The sequence below is a fragment of the Lepus europaeus genome, chromosome 1 (assembly GCF_033115175.1).
Source record: "Lepus europaeus isolate LE1 chromosome 1, mLepTim1.pri, whole genome shotgun sequence".
In the NCBI taxonomy this organism is placed as follows: Eukaryota; Metazoa; Chordata; class Mammalia; order Lagomorpha; family Leporidae; genus Lepus; species Lepus europaeus.
Window position 1 is genome coordinate 122,123,300 of NC_084827.1, and position 16,345 is coordinate 122,139,644.

Below are 16,345 nucleotides of genomic sequence, written 5' to 3' on the forward strand. Positions count from 1 at the left end.
TCTCCAGAGCACTCCTTCCAAATAGAAAATGTAAACTATAACTAGTATTCCTTCTGCCATTCTATAGTGTACTAATAAGCATAATATTCTATTTGGCTACTGGAAGAAAACCTCTCTTTTGAAAAATATCCCACTATCATATCCCTCTTATTATAACTTAATAATAACACATTACTCACTTGTCCAATAATCACTACTTAGTGGAAGCTATTTATTAAAAGTGTTGATTATTAGAAGCTGTGTGTTTTAGTGCTATGAATAAAAGGATAAACAGAATATACTTCCAGCAAGGAAATGAGCTTTTCCATCTTCTATTTGGCAGTATTTCCCTGTAATATTCCAGAGAGTTATCTGGTGGTTTCACAGAAAGAGGTAAACTGAAGTTTTCTGGTTTGTTTCTTTTTATCAGAAATATCCTAAAGTTGTTACTCCATTCCAATAGTTTTACAATTAGAAGATACTGAATTAGAAGCCAGTCATTCCAAATTTGCACCCTACTTCTACCAAAGAAAACCTAAATGAATTCACCACTCTTGGGTTCTTCCCTCAATATGTCAAAGAAGGAAGGTGTATTAAATTAATCCATGATGTCTCCTTAAGATCTGAGAGGATGGGGGTCAGCGCCGCGGCATAGTAGGTTAATCCTCCTCCTGCGAAGCTGGCATCCCATATGGGTACTGGTTCTAGTCCCAGCTACTCCTCTTCCGACCCACCTCTTTGCTATGGCCTGGGAAAGCAGTAGAAGATGGTCCAAGTGCTTGGGCTCCTGCACCCGCATGGGAGACCCTGAAGAAGCTCCTGGTTTCCGATCTGCCCAGCTCAAGCCGTTGCAGCCATTTGGGAGTGAACTACTAGAAAAAAGACCTTTCTCTCTGTCTCTCCCTCTCTGTCTGTAACTCTACTTTTCAAATAAATAAATCTTAAAAAGCAAACAAACAAAAAAAAAGATCTGAGAGGATGTAATTCAGGTGAGTTGTCATAAAATATAATGTGGACCATCCTAACCACATTATCTGACTTGCTCAAGAAAGAGCACTAATAACTTTTCCTCCCACCTAGGTTTGTTTATATATTGTGTAATGTATATTAACATATTGCTTTCTACATTCTTTAGTTCCTAAATGCATTAAAATCATTGATAAACAGGTGTCAAATTGAAATGGCCACCTGATTCCAGTGTTCACTAATGCAGACGCTGGGAGGCAGTGGTGATGCTTGAGTAGCCTCTCACGTGGGAGACCTGGATTGTGTTCCCATCTCCGGGCTTCGGCCCTGGCCTAGCCCCGATCATTGAAATCTGAGAAGTGAACCAGTGAAAGAGATATATCTCTCCCCCTCCCTCTCCCTCTCCCCTCTTTCAAAAATGAAAATGTTTAACAAACCAAAGTAAAAATTTGGAGTTAAAAATGAAAATATGACAGAAGTTTGTTTCTATCAATACTTTTTTTTTCTCTCTCTCTCTCTCTTTTAAAGATTTATTTATTTATTTGAATGGCAGTTAGAGAGAGAGGTAGAGGCAAAGAGAGAGAGATCTTGCATACAATGGTTCACACCCCAGGTGGCTGCAACAGCCAGTGCTGCGCTATTTGAAGCCAGGAGCCAGGAGCTTCTTCCAAGTCTCCCATGTGGGTGCAGGGGTCCTAGGACTTGGACCATCTTCTATTGCTTTCCCAGGCCATAGCAGAGAGCTGGATCAGAAGTGGAGCAGCCCTGGGACTCGAACCAGTGCCCATATGGGATGCCGACACTGCAGGCAGCAGCTTTACCTGCTATACCACAGTGCTGGCCCCTCTATCATACTTTTCTAAAACCTACCTAAATGTAAACAGTATATATTTTCTTTTATGAAATAATATATATTAAGAGTATAATGATATTTAATAAAATAAAATTTTAGGCCAGTGCCGTGGCTTAACAGGCTAATCCTCCACCTTGCGGCGCCAGCACACCGGGTTCTGGTCCCAGTCGGGGTGCCAGATTCTGTCCTGGTTGCCCCTCTTCCAGGCCAGCTCTCTGCTATGGCCCGGGAAGGCAGTGGAGGATGGCCCAAGTCCTTGGGCCCTGCACCCGCATGGGAGACCAGGAGAAGCACCTGGCTCCTGGCTTCGGATCAGCGAGATGCACCAGCCGCAGCGACCATTGGAGGGTAAACCAACGGCAAAAAGGAAGACCTTTCTCTCTGTCTCTCTCTCTCTCTCTCACTATCCACTCTGCCTGTCAAAAAAAATAAAATAAAATAAAATTTTAAAGTAGAAAGCTAATATTACTGCTATAATATTTTTACCTACTCAAAACAGATATAAATAAGGGAAAACACAATTATAGACAGCAATATAAAAATCATTTTCTCCATCATTATATTTTATAGAATCCACATTCTTATACAATTCACTGATAACTATTCAAAGTGAAAATGGTTGACCTGCCATGTAGATATACAGAACTGCATCAACACCAAAGGTATCCCAAAGTTAAATATCATATGTGAAGAAAGCAACAGTATGGATAATCTGCATCCTCAAAATCACATCATTTCCAATTAGCAATGAAAAAAAACTGTCCACTGTGATGAAACATCTCAGTTTCCACTGCAGTAAGCTCATCCTTGCTTAAGACCCTGAGGTGAGGGCAGCAAGGCTAGCAAAACAGCAACAACAGAAACTTCCAAAAAGAATGAAGGGATTGCTTAAGCAGGAGTACTCTCACTGTAGGCAAATATTAGGCATCTAGGAATCCCTTTACCAAATGAGTCTGGAGGGACAATCCTCAGAGGAAAGAGAACCCTTTCGATGTACTGGGAAACAGCACTCTGTATACAGAAGTGAGGAACTGTTCACTGCCTTGTATAAATGACACATAAAGCTAAATGCCATATATCCCATCACTGCTTCCAAGAGGGCAAGGCAAATTTGAGTGGACAGACAACTCCACTCCATTCCAGGGATGGCAAACATCACAGAGGTGTGATTTCATAAAAACAGCACTCACGCGCACAAGCAAATAAACCATGGCGAGGAAGTGGGGCTGGTGTGCAGGACTTAGACTTTAAGTAAAAGTGGAATGCTAAAAAAGGAACCATTAGAGAAAGTGATTTCTAGAAGGTAAAAAAGCACAGGAACAAAAGAGAAAACAAATAATTTGCACGAGGAAAACAGAAATTTGACACATTTTGGAATCAAAGTGGCAAAACAAGATTAGGAATCCCACACAAAGTGATGCTTTTCTATATTGTTTCATTTCAGCTTCTTAAATTACAAATACTGCTAAGACTTTATAAATATGAAGATCTCTCCATAGCAGTTCCTTCCAAGAGACTAATTTCATAGCAAACCTGTGTGAAAGTTTAAACATAAAGCAATGCATATCAGCCATTTCTATTTATAGGGAATGTTCTATTATCTGACAAAATGAAAAAATTAATTAAAAATCAACAAAGTCAAAATCAAAATTAGATAATAAGCACCTTCCCTGCAAATAATATTTAGATCATATATATATTTTATATAATCCATTTTCATCCTTTAGTTTTAAATATAAAAACACAGAAATAACATAATTGCTGAAAATTCTAAAGAAACCCTTTCCATAGCCACAGAAATTTAGCTCTGAAAATCTGCAAAGTGACTAAGAAGTAGCACACGGGAGACGGCATTGTGGTGCAGTGGGTTAAGCTGTTGCTTGCAATGCTGGCATCCCATATGGGATTGCAGCTTTGAGTCTCAGCTGCGCTGCTTCTAATCCAGTTCCCTGTTAATGCACCTGGGAAGGTAGCAGAGGATGACTCAATTCCCTGGGCCCCTGCCACCCACATTAGAGACCCCAACAGAGCTCCAGGCTTTTGGCTTTGACTTGGTCCAGACCTGGCTGTTGCAGCCATTTGGGGAACGAATCAGTGGATGGGAAATCTCCTTCCTTTCCTCTCTGTCATATTTTTTAAAAGGAAAAGCATATTAATTATAGCATAAAATATTAAAATGTACAAAACTATAAATGTATATATTTGTAATAATTTAAATAAAATTAGTTCTTTATTTTCTTCTGTAAAACATCCAAATGTTTATTACCAATGTCAGCTATTCTATTTAAGTGATTAATTAACAGAAACCATATTCTGACTTTAAGACAAATCTTCTTAAAGATCAAACAAATCCTTACTCTAGAGAGGACAGAACCACCAACACTTTTATTTATCATAAAATATTTGGAAGAATAAATTTTTCCAAAATTATCCACATTTATAGAATGGTTCTCTGCAATGCTCTAAAGCAGTATTTTCCAGTTACGAAAATCTCATCAACATTCTTGTCATTCTACAGTATCTTTATAGAACATAACAAAGAACTATTACACAATGATTTTAAGTTTTAGAAAAGAATATCTTGAACTACTAAAATAAAATACTTACAGTGAAATTCATCATACCATCTTAAATAACACTGTACAGAAGAACAATTTCTACTATTCCACTTAACAAAAGATATTAGTGATCTCTAGTGCATTTTAAGACAGCTATGCAAGACACAGAATGATTTACCATGTCAGTTGTAAAATTATCTACTTTCACATTGAATTTTGATATCACATATAAATTTTAATGAAAGTGGCATTATGTCATCAAAAATAGGAGTGGTCACTACTATCAGGTCACTATCAGGTCACATGACCTGATATTTGAAATCTTAAGCTTTCTGCTTTAAAAAGAAACTCAGCTTTTTTTAAAAAATATTTTTTACATATTTTTTAAACAACCATAGATAAAAAATTTTTAGAATCCTAAACTGGTAAATAACTTCTCAAATAATACGTAAGAAGTATTCTTATTCTGTCGGCATAAATGAAGAACCAAATTTGTTTTACACACTTTGTATTTCTTTACTAAAATTTCAAAGTACTAAAGACATCATGATATACTCTATCATTTACTTCAAGAAATCAGCATAATTTATACACAGAAAGGTAACTGCTGATTCATATTTGCAGGATTATTTCATTCCTATGCTCCTTAAGCTGCCATATATCAAATATCAGTAAATCTTATGGCCTGTTACTCATCAATGGTTCATTTGAAATTGTATAATACATGACACTACAATACTTACTATGTTTTCTAACTGAATGACAAATAGTGATTGACAAGTCTAAGTCTCTAACTGAATATTAATTTTCAAACTAATAGATTTTTAAATGCTTTTAGTTTTCAAAGAGACACTTATACAAAAACTAAAATATCAAATTTCAGAAAGTTGACTCTATTATATGCTATAGTAACAATGTTTAGTATGTCATTTATGTCTAAATTTAAATATTACAAAATATTCTCTTATAATAAAAGATGCAATTCAGTGTTAGAAAAACAAACTCAGAGATCCAAGATGGTTTATTAGGGTATAGCCACACTACCTTAAGCTGCTCTGAGATACGAAAACAACAAAGGACTACATCTCCACGGGTTTGATGGAAATTTTTGGCCAAATAGTGAAAAACAAACAAGGAAGACTCCATAGGACAAGAGGAGAGAAGAGAGACACGACTACAGCCAGCCACATGGCACAGCCAGCTGCCGAATGCCATCTTACCATGGTAAGGTAGGAAGAAATTGCAGCGCACCCCAGTGCTTGCAGTTTTAGCTGAAAGGGAGTTCCACAGTCACCCACTGACTTTTATCTCAGCCTGTAGAGCTGACTGGGGTCTGAGCAACTGCTGGGCTCCAAGCTGAGAAGCCAACTTGCTTCCATCCCGTGCCCTACTTCCGCAGCGTGCGGTACGCCACAGCAGAAAGGCACACAAGTCTGCTCTCCTACCAGCATCACAGTCAGAGTTAGGGCAACATGTGGAGCAAATGACAGATCCTCTGCATCCTGCAACTGTGGCAGTTCTGGGGCATTAGCCCCAGCGCTAAGCTCAAGTATTCTACATGAGCAAGGAGGACTCACCTTAGCTTCTAGGGGCTAACACCAGAAGGAGCTCGTAAGAAAATCCACTCCCACCCTAGGAGATGTGTGTAATGACCCCACTATACCCTGCCACACCAGGTCTGTAACAGTCCATTCTAAATTTCTTGGTGCCTCTGGAATCTACCTGGCAGACATGGGGAAGAACCTACCTGCATGCCACTTCTCTGGACTCATACCTTTCAGAGTAAAATCTCCTGTACACTGTGGGACTGGAACAGGGTCCAGTTCACACCCCATGGTCCTAGGCCAAGGGCTGTTAGCATTATAAGCCCCAGTACCAGCTGGACTCTCCTAGCAGGATATGAGGAAGGGTCCATCCAAATCACACAGTCTTAAAGCCACAGCAATTGGTGCCACAAGCCCAGCATCACTCAGCCTTGCCAGCAGCACCAGACACACATATCCAAGGAAATCCTTATTCATCTCAAAACCATGCTTCTATCACTACAAACTGCAGTGGTCTAGTCCGCTGTGTCACTTACAGACACAGTTTATACTGATAAAAGAAAAGAAATCACTTACAGAGACTACTCTCTTGGGCTCACCTAGAACCAAAGCAACAAACCAAGTGATATCCTACACTCCAGCTAAACCATAAACCTACTCCATAAAGAAGGGACAAATACACCAGATGGGCAGACGTCAGGGACAACAGGAGACATGAAGAAGCAAGGTAGCATGATGCCTCCTAAGGAACACAATACTCATCCAGAATTACTTCCTAAACTGAAGGAAATCTATGAAATGATGAATACAGAATTCAAAATAATGACTGTAAGGAAATTCAATGAGATGCAAGAGAATACAGATAGATTAAAGAAATGAGGAAATCAATGAGTAATATGAATAAAAACATTACTAAGGAGACAGAACTCATTAAGAAGAATAAAATAAAATTCTGGAGATGAAATCTTAAACTTGTTAAATAAAAAAATATGACTGAGAACTTTAACATCAAAATAGACCAAAGTAGAGGAAAGAATTTCCTCAGGGGCAAGAATTTTGAAATAACCCATGAGACAAAAAAAGAGAGGAATTAAAAAGAACGAAGAAATTCTATGCAAATATGGGATACTGTTAAATGACCAAATATCCATATTACAGGTATTCCTAAAGGACAAGAAAAGGAAAAGGCATTGAGAACCTGCTAAATGAAATAACAGCTGAAAATCTCCCAGACTTGCACATCCAGATACAAGAAGCTCAAAGAACCCCAAGCAGACTCAACTGAAAAAGGTCTTCAAGGTGTGTTATCGTCAAATTGTCAAAAGTTAAGGACAAGAGAATCCTATAGGCAGTAAGAGAAAAACATCAAGTTACACATAAAGGAAAACCAATTAGATTAATATCAGACTTCTCAGCAGAAACCGTACAGGCCAAAAGACAGTGGGATGATATATTCAAGGTATTAAATGAAAAAAAAAGTCCAACCAAGAATATTGTATCCAGTGAAGCTACCCTTTTAAAATTATAGAGAAAATACTTTCCAGATAAGCAATAACTGAGAGACTTTAACAACACCAAACCAGCCTTACAAGAAATTCTGAAGGGCATTCAGCATTAGAAGCAAACATCATGAAAACACACGAGATCACCAAATTCACTAACAGCGCAGTGAGAGCATTATCCAGTTAACACAATGGCAGGTCTCAGTCCTTAACTGTCAATACTAACCTTGATTGTAAATGGATTAAATTCACCAGCCGAAAGACTTGGGTTGGCTGAATGGATAAAAAACCACGACGCCACTACTGCTGCCTACAATGATACATACAGACTAAAAGTGAAGAGTTGGAAAAAGATTTACCCCCACTGTCATCAATGGACAGATCATCTAGACAAATAAATTCAATAAAGATACACAGGAGTTGAAAAATAATACAGAGGGCCAGTGCTGCAGTGAAGCGGGTAAAGCCGACACCTGCAGTGCTGGCATCCCATATGGGCAGGTGCTGGTTCAAGTACTGCTTGTTCCATTTTTGATCCAGCTCTCTGCTGTGGCCTGGGAAAGCAATAGAGGATGGCCTAAGTCCTTGGCCCCCTGTACCCATGTGAGAGACCCAGAAGAAGCTCCTGGCTCCTGGCTTTGCATCAGCACAGCTCTGGCCATGGCAGCCATTTGGAGAGTGAACCAGCATATGGAAGACCTCTCTCTCTCTCTGCCTCTGACTCTCTGTAACTCTTTCAAATAAATAAATAAATCTTAAAAAATAAAGAAAAAGAAACATGAGATAGAGCAAATGGACCTAATAAATTACAGGACACTTCAGCCAACAGCTACAGAATACACGGTCTTCTCATCAGCACATAGAACATTTTCTAGAAAAGATCACAAATCAAGTCTCGGCAAATTAAAAAGACTGAAATCATAGCATGTAACTCCTCAGACGATAAAGGAATAAAACTAGACAGCAACAACATGAATAACAGAATATGCATAAAAACTTGGAAATTAAACAACATACTACTGAATGACCAATGGGTCACTAAAGAAATTAAAAAGGAAATAAAGACTTTCTTGAAATAAATGAAAATGAGAACATAATGTATCAAAATCTGTGGGATACAGCAAAAGCAGTATTAGGAGGGAATTTTACAGCATAAAGTGCTTACATTAAAAAAAGAGAAATGTCCAAAATTACAGTTCTAATGATACATCTTGAAGACAGAAAAACAAGAGCAAACAAAACCCAAAATCAGCAGGAGGTGAGAAATAATAAGGATCAGAGCAGAAATAAATGAAATTGAAACAAAAAAAATCAAAAGGCCAACAAAACAAAAAGCTGTTTTCTTGAGCAGATAAACAAAACAGATATACCTCTAGCTGGGGTCACAAAGAAAAAAAGATTCAAATAAATACAATTAGAGATGAAAAGAGGCATTACAACTGATACCATTGAAATAAAAAGGATTTTTAAGAAACTACTATGAAGAACTATATGTTAATAAACTGGAAAACCTCAAAGAAATGGACAAATTCCTAGTTCATATAAGCTACCACGGTTAAATCATGATGATACAGACAACCTAAACAGACCCACAACAAGCAATGAGACTGAAGCAATAATCGAAAGTCTTCTATCAAAGAAGGGTCTGGGACCTGATGGCCTTATTACTGAATTCTACAAAACATTCCAAGAGACAGTAACTTCAATGCTCTTCAAACAATTCCAAAATACTGAACAGGACAGAACTCTGCCAATCTCTTTATTTATGAGGCCAGCATTACTTTACTATCAAAAACCAAAGACGTGACACGAAAAGAACATAGATGCAGAGTCTCAACAAAATACTAACAAATCAAATCCAAAACTACATCAAAAAGATCATACATCACAATCAAGTGGGATTTATCCCAGAAATGCAAGGGTGGTTCAACATTTGCAAATCAATAAATGTCAAAAATCACATCAACAGAATGAAGAACAAAAACCATATGTCATCTCAATAGTTGCAGAAAAAGCGTTTAGTAAGATTCAACACCCCTTCACCTAAAAACTTCATAAAAATTAGGTAGAGAAGGAACATTCCTCAAAATTACAAAGGCTATATATCACAAATCAACAGCCAAATAATACTGAAAGCAGGGGTGGGGGGTGGGGGGGGGGGCACTGTGGTGCGCTGGGTTAATGCCCCGGCCTGAAGCGCTGGCACCCGTTCTAGTCCTGGCTGTTCCACTTCCAATCCAGCTCTCTGCCATGGCCTGGGAAAGCAGTAGAAGATGGCCCAAGTCCTTGGGCCCCTGCACCTGCATGGGAGACCTGGAAGAAGCTCCAGGCTCCTGGCTTCAGATCAGCACAGCTCCGGCTGTTGTGGCCAATTGGGGAGTGAACCATTGGATGGAAGACTTCTCTCTTTCTCTGTCTCACCTCTCTCTATGTAACTCTTGTCTTTCAAATAAAATAAAAAATCTTTAAATAAAACTGAATGGGAAAAAATTGAAAGCATTTCCCCTGAGATCTCAAACAAGACAAAGATGTCCACTTTTGCCACTCTTCTTCAATAAAGTATTGGAAGTTAAAGTGAGAGCAATTAAGGAGGAGAAAGAAATACAGGGTATCAAAATTGGAAAAGAAGAAGTTAACTAACCATGTTTGCAGATGGCCTGATATTACACATGGAAAAACCTAAACACCCCAGTACAAAGTTGCCAGAATTGATAAACCAATTCAGCAAAGTTGCAGGTTACAAAACAAACATACAAAACACAGTAGCTTTTTTGTATGATAATGATGAACTCAGAGAAATCATGAAAGAAATCCCAAACACAATGATGACAAAAAAATAAAATAAAATATTTAGAAATAAATTTAACCAAAGAAGTGAAAGATCACTACAATGAAAATTATCAAACAAAATCATCCAGGAAACACAAAGAAATGGAAAGATGTTTCTTGCTGATGGATTGGAAGAATCAATATCATGAAAATATCTATATGAAGTAAAGCAATCTACAGATTCAATGCAATCCCTATCAAAATACCAATGACATTCTTTATACAATTAGAAAAAGCAATCCTAAAGTTCATCTGGAATCACAAAAAACCCAGAATAGTCAAAGCAATCCTGAACAAGAAAACCAAGCTGGAGGGATCATAATACCTGACTTCAAAGCATACGTGGCTCAACAGGCTAATCCTCCGCCTTGCGGCGCCGGCACACCGGGTTCTAGTCCCGGTCGGGGCACCGATCCTGTCCCGGTTGCCCCTCTTCCAGGCCAGCTCTCTGCTGTGGCCAGGGAGTGCAGTGGAGGATGGCCCAAGTGTTTGGGCTCTGCACCCCATGGGAGACCAGGAGAAGCACCTGGCTCCTGACATCGGAACAGCGCGGTGCGCCGGCCACAGCGCACCTACCGCGGCGGCCATTGGAGGGTGAACCAACAGCAAAAGGAAGACCTTTCTCTCTGTCTCTCTCTCACTGTCCACTCTGCCTGTCAAAAATAAAAAAAAAAATTTAAAAAAAAAGCATACTACAAAGCTATAGTAATTAGAACAGCATGAAAACCAATACACAGATCAATGAACAGAATAAGGAGCCTAGAAGTTGAGCCCCTAATTAATTCATACAGCCAAATGATTTCTGACAGAAGTCCTCAGACCACACAGTGAAATAAGGATAGACTGTCTCCTCAGCAAATGGTGCTGGCAAAACTGGATGTATATATGTAGAAGAATGAAATTAGATCTATATCTCTCACCATATAGAAAAATCAACTCAAGATAGATCAAAGACGTAAATTTAAGACCTGAGACTATGAAGGTGCTGGATACTGCAAGATACTGGTGTAGGGGATGACTTCTAGGACAAGACTCCCAAAGCACAGGCAACAAAAGCAAAATTTAAAATACGGAACTATATCAAACTCAGAAGCTTTTGCACAGCACAGCAGAAAATCAACAGAGAGAAGAGACACTCAACAGAAAGGGAGAAAATATTTGCCAACCACCTATCTGACATAGGATTACTATCCCAAATACTTAAAACTTTAAAACTCAACAACAAAAAAAAAACCAGTCTAGTTGAAAAATGGGCAAAGGACTCCAACAATTTTCAAAAGAAATATAAATGGCCAACAAATATATGAAAAAACTCTCAACATCACTAGCCATCATGGAAATGCAAATCAAAACAACAATGAGGCATCAATTCTTCCCTGTAAGAATGGCTAAAACCTAAAACGTAGAGGGTAACAAATGCCAGCAAGGATGTGGAAAAAGGGGAACACTTATATACTGCTGGTGGGAATGTAAATTAGTGTAACCATTATGGAAAATAGCGTGGAATTTTTTTTAAAAACTAGAAATAGACTTTGCCATATGATCCAGCAAAACTGGGTATATACTCAAAAGACTTGAACACAATGTATAAAAAAGATATCTGCACCACAGTGTTTACAGCAACACTGTTCACAATAGCCAAAATTTGGAATCAACCAAGATGCCCATCATCAGATGAACGTATAAAGAAAATGTGGTAAATATACACAATGGATTATTATTCAGCTCTAAAAAAGTATGAAATTCTACCATTTTCAGCAAAACGAATACAACTGGAGGACATCATGTTGAGTGAAATAAACTGGATCCAAAAAGACAAATACCCATGTTCTCCCTTATATGTGAGAGCTAAAATTTAAAAAACAAAAGAAAAAGAAAAAAGAAATATCTGTGTGTATCAGTACTGCTGCAAATACAGTTTTGTAAAACTTTGCTTTATACTTTTGTCAAATCAATGATTAAGAATGCTATACTAGGAGCCAGCACTGAGGTGCAGCAGGTTAATCCTCTGCCTGTGGCACCAGCATCCCATATGGGCGCCCGTTCTAGTCCCGGCTGCCTCTTCTGATTCAGCTCTCTGCTATGGCCTGAGAAAGCAGTAGAGGATGGCATAAGTACTTGGGCACCGGCATCCACGTGGGAGACCCAGAGGAAGCTCTTGGCTCCTGGCTCCTGATCAGCACAGCTCCGGCTGTTGCGGCCATTTAGGGAGTGAACCAGCGGATGGAAGACCTTTCTCTCCATCTCTCCCTCTCACTGTTTATAACTCTACCTCTCAAATAAATAAATAAATAAAATCTTAAAAAAGGAATGCTATATTGCTATATTTTAAATTATGTGATTACTTTAAAATTTACTGTATATGGGTGAAAGGCTCATTTTTCTATTCAATTATTGTTTATAGCTGCTGTCTATATTCTCAATAAACTAGGGTCTTTTCGCTTTTTACGTGTTAAACTTCTTGTTAGGTGAAGTATTAATTAACCCTTTTTACTGTAAATTTAAAAATGTTATCTCAAAAATAAAGAAAAGGAGAAGGAAGGCAGGTGAAGGGAGAGAAGTGGAGGCAGGGAGGGAATATCACCGTGTTCTTAGAACTGTATCTACAAAGCACATTGAATCTGTAAAAAAAAAAAAAAAAAAAAAAAAAAAAAAAAATTAAAATAAACAGCAAAAATGCTTATCTTAAAAAAATTTGCCATTTTCAAAAAAAATGACCAAATTGTCAGAAATAGGCAAAAGAGGCTGGCGCCGTGGCTCAGTAGGCTAATCCTCCGCCTTGTGGCACCCGCACACCAGGTTCTAGTCCCGGTCGGGGCACCGATCCTGTCCCGGTTGCTCCTCTTCCAGGCCAGCTCTCTGCTGTGGCCAGGGAGTGCAGTGGAGGATGGCCCAAGTGTTTGGGCCCTGCACCCGCATGGGAGACCAGGAGAAGCACCTGGCTCCTGACATCAGAACAGCGCGGTGCACCGGCCGCAGCGCGCCTACCGCGGCAGCCATTGGAGGGTGAACCAACGGCAAAAAGGAAGACCTTTCTCTCTGTCTCCCTCTACTGTCCACTCTGCCTGTCAAAAATTAAAAAAAAAAAAGAAAAAGAAAAAGAAAAGAAAAGAAATAGGCAAAAGAAATCACGTGCAGTTCTAGACTTATAAATTTGATTGCCTTTCTATGGTCTGTTAAATAGATATCACACTGTGGGGACAGGGCTTAACTTGTAGATTTTGCTCAGAAAAATGTAAATAATTTCCATCTACTGGAAGTGATATATTTCTGTCCACTGGAACAAGAGATAAAGTTCACAATTTATGGATCAGCAAGATATTAACTAATTTTATATATAATTTGGTAATCTGCCTATAAAAATCCCTAAATTTCTCAAATGCTCTTAGAACCACACCTCATAAGGTACCAGAAACTCGTTAATTAATGAGTTGAGTGACATCTGACTTATGCTCATTTTGTATTTACTTGAGAGTCATGATTTTACCTTGAGGAAAATTATGCTTTAATATATGATTTATCAATTTAAGAATGCTGTGGGGTTCAAATTTTTTTATTTTCATCTGGCTTAACTGTTAAACAATTGTTAAATATTTTCAAATACTCATCTCTAAGAATATTCTACTATGTATTGGTATCATTAAACTTATGAACAAAACTAACAGTTACAGTCAAAGCAGATTTCTTTTTACTAAGCAGAATTCTAAATTTCAGACCTGTCCCCATCTTCCAGTTGTGCCCAAAGAAATCTAGAAGCCTATAAACTAGCACAAAGGGAAACAGAATAAAACAATACAACCACAGAGAAGAGGGAGAGAAAGATCAGTGCTCTACAAACTTTTTCAAACCATTGCCAAGTCCTTTCAAAGGAAATAAAAACCATGAAGTTGTTTTAAGGTAAAGTCCTTTACAAATACTACTTTCTCCCTAACTGTAGATACATGTTAGGTCAAGATGCAACAAAATAAATGAACAACAATGTTATATTAACTGGCACTTATTATGGCTCAAGAAATTTTAAGGGAAAGATTATTTACCACAAGGTCTTCAATCAAAACATTTGTGAAGGTTTTCGTTAGTCTGGAAATCTAACTTAAAGAAAAGCTAAAAACACATTTCTACTTTCTTTCATCTGTAACTACAATACATATCTTTTCCTAATAAAACATTCCCAAAAAACCTAACACTGAAACTTTACGCTGCAGTACTCAGATGTTTTCTTTCTAATTTTACTCATGTTAAGAATGTACGAGCAGGGGCCGGTGCTGTACCATAGCGGGTAAAGCCGCCACCACGGTGCTGGCATCCTATATGGGCGCTGGTTCAAATCCTGACTGCTCCACTTCCCATCCAGTTCTCTGCTATGACCTAGGAAAGCAGTAGAAGATTGCCCAAGTCCTTGGGCCCCTGCACCTGCGTGGGAAACCTAGAAGATGCTCCTGGCTCCTAGCTTCCCATCAGCATAGCTCTGGCCATTACAGCCAACTGAGGAGTGAACCAGTGGATGGAAGACCTCTCTCTCTCTGCCTTTCCTCCTCTCTCTGTGTAACTCTTTCAAATAAATAAATAAATTTTTAAAAAAGAAAGAATGCACAAGCAGGGCCAGCTCCCTGGCACCGTATGTTAATCCTCCACCTGTGGCACCAGCATCCCATATGGGTACCAGTTCATGCCCTGGCTGCTCCTCTTCTGATCCAGCTCTCTGCTATGGCCTGGGAAAGGAATAAAAGCTGGCCCACGAGCGTGGGCTTCCAAAACCACGTGGGAGACTCCAAAGAATCTCCTGGCTCCTTGCTTCAGATCGGCCCAGCTCCAGCCTTTGCAGCCATTTAGGGAGTGAACCAGCGGATAGAAGACGTTTCTTACTGTATCTCCCTCTCTCTGTCCATAACTCTGCCTAGAATGAATGAATAAAATCTATTTAAAAAATAATAATAAAGAATGTGTGAGCAAGATCCAGACCGAAAATACATCTTTGTGCTAGAGCACTTCAAAAAGTTTAAAGGGCCGGCATTGTGGTGATGACAGCATCCCATATGGGCACTGGTTCATGTCCCAGCTGCTCCACTTCCAATCCAGCTCCCTATTAATGTGCCTGGGAAAGCAGAGGATGGCACAAACATTTGGACCCCTGAAGCCATACGGGCAAGCGAGACGTTCCCAGTCCCCTGGCCTCGGCCTGGCACAGCATGGGCCATTGCAGCCATCTGGCAAGTAAACCAGTGGATGGAAGCTATCTGTCACTCCTTCTCTCTATGTAACTCTAGCCTTCAAATAAATGAAATAAATCTTAAAATACATATATATGTATAAATATATATATATAACATATATAAAAACATAGGCTTAATTACAACAGCCCAAGTTAACTAAAATAATACCAAGGAAAATAATTTTAATTAAAGAAACACCTGTGTTGAATTTCAACACATATAAACTCTAAGTATCATTTAATGGCTGGTATTGAACTCCCCTTAAAGTTGAATATGTTTGTTGGCATATTAACTGGCATTTGAGATTACTCTCACCTCATTATGACACTAGGCTTTAGTAAGTACCTAGTGCATACTTACTGTGAAAAATATCCTGGCTGAAATCTCTTCAATGTATTGAAAACAGGCATTGCTATAAGAAGCCTTAATGCTTCCGTTTCCAAACAATCTACGACATCAGACCCAGGCAGATGGAAATTCTGTTTTCTATTTCATCTTCACAGATGCAAGGTTACTGTTAAGTCATACAGCATAAGAAGTAGGTAGGCACAGCGTCTCTTAACAGAGGCATAGGATGAAACAGGATGAGACAGACTCCTACTCAGTACTCACAGCTTTAGTTTCTGAACCACCAGCCCTGTTCACGTGGCATTCTCTCAGAGCAACATTCCCTGCATGCTCATGGCCATGGGCTATGGACTCCACTACCTGTCTGAAGTACTCACTCACCATGGTCCTGAGTTTTAAGGCCCCTTTCAGGACTCCTGGCTTCAGGTTTTACCTTCTCTCAGTACACTTTTGTCTCTCTTCCTTGGAAACAGTTTCCCATTCAATTACCAGGCAACACCCCCCTTCCTAATGTAATCCAGCATACTACACTGCCTCCCCTATGCTACTGGCT

At 39.0% G+C, this 16,345-nt stretch overlaps 1 protein-coding gene across 2 annotated transcripts in view; it reads right to left on the minus strand.

The window, feature by feature from the left end:
- The window catches only part of SESTD1 (SEC14 and spectrin domain containing 1), a 154,211-nt gene that overhangs the window by 61,688 nt on the left and 76,178 nt on the right, over positions 1–16,345 (minus strand). The gene's annotated exons all lie outside the window — the stretch shown is intronic.